Below are 1,307 nucleotides of genomic sequence, written 5' to 3' on the forward strand. Positions count from 1 at the left end.
TATTTTTGAGTATGGGAGCAAGATAAAGTACAAACTAAATAATGTTGGCTAAAAAAGAGGTGCAATAAGAAGAATGCACCTTCTATAAAATGATCCTTCAGATACTCCCTCCAGTAACCAGCACTTATTCTGAAAATTCTTTGTTTTTTATGAGTATAATAAATCTGATTATGTATCTATTAGTTTTTAAAGTTTTGTTTCTATCTTATACAGAGTTATTTTAATTGTCCAACTACTTACCAGGGTGAGTCAAAAAGTGTTGCTACACAATAATAAAATTCTTGATAAAAAATATTGTCAAAATGTGAAGCTATAGTTTTTGACATATTCTCCAACTAGGCCTGTTCACATCTGAAAACAATGTTTTCATCTCTCCAATCCTTCCTAGAAGATTTCTGCACACTTCAATTTACATATTGAAATGGCAAATTAGGTATCCTCAGGGGACTCAAATGATATCCCTTAAAAATGTTCTTTGAATTTTAGGAACAAAAACAAATCTGACAAGAGAAGGGCTGTAAGGGAATGGGGTAAAGTTTCATAACAAACTTTTATTAGGACTAGTCTGGCTACCTCAAAGAATGAGCATGTACATTGCTATGATGGAAACATTTTGTTTCTTTTTTAATTTTTGGTAAGAGCATTTTTTTCATAATTCATCTTGTTGTTTGTTATTTTTGAAACTATACATACAGATATACACATACATTAATTCAATTGTTTCTCCATGAATAGTGATTCAGTGACATTAATGACATTTTAAAAAATCATTCTATTGGGAGCTCTTACAGATATTATAACAGTCCATAATTCAATTAGATCAAGCATCATTGTACAATTGCTCAACCATCATTTTCAAAACATTTTCTTTCTTCTTGAATTCTTTGATATCAGCTCCCCTTTATCCCCTCCTGGCCCCACCCTACCCCACAGGGACCCTTGTTATTATATTGGATATTATTCATTTATTTGTTACCCTATCTTATACCATCCAATATATCTGTTCACCTACAATTCCGTTATTCATTCACCTTGAGTGGGGTTATACAGTCATCATTGCTATCTGCTCCCCCTTCACCCCTATCACCCACCCCCTCTCTTCTCATACCCTCAGGGAATCGTTACACCCATTTCCAATTCTGAAGGATTTCTCTATCTTGGATTTCATGCCTCAAACAATCTTAATTATGCAAAAGTAACATTCACAGGTCTAACAAATTTAATGGAGTAAAACTAAGACCATAATAGTAAGGGGAGGCGCACACCAGGGTGAAACATGAAAACATGAAGGGAGAGCAACTGAGCAG

Source organism: Echinops telfairi, unplaced genomic scaffold, assembly GCF_000313985.2.
Source record: "Echinops telfairi isolate 266 unplaced genomic scaffold, ASM31398v2 ScPeMD7_70;HRSCAF=299, whole genome shotgun sequence".
NCBI classification, from domain to species: Eukaryota; Metazoa; Chordata; class Mammalia; order Afrosoricida; family Tenrecidae; genus Echinops; species Echinops telfairi.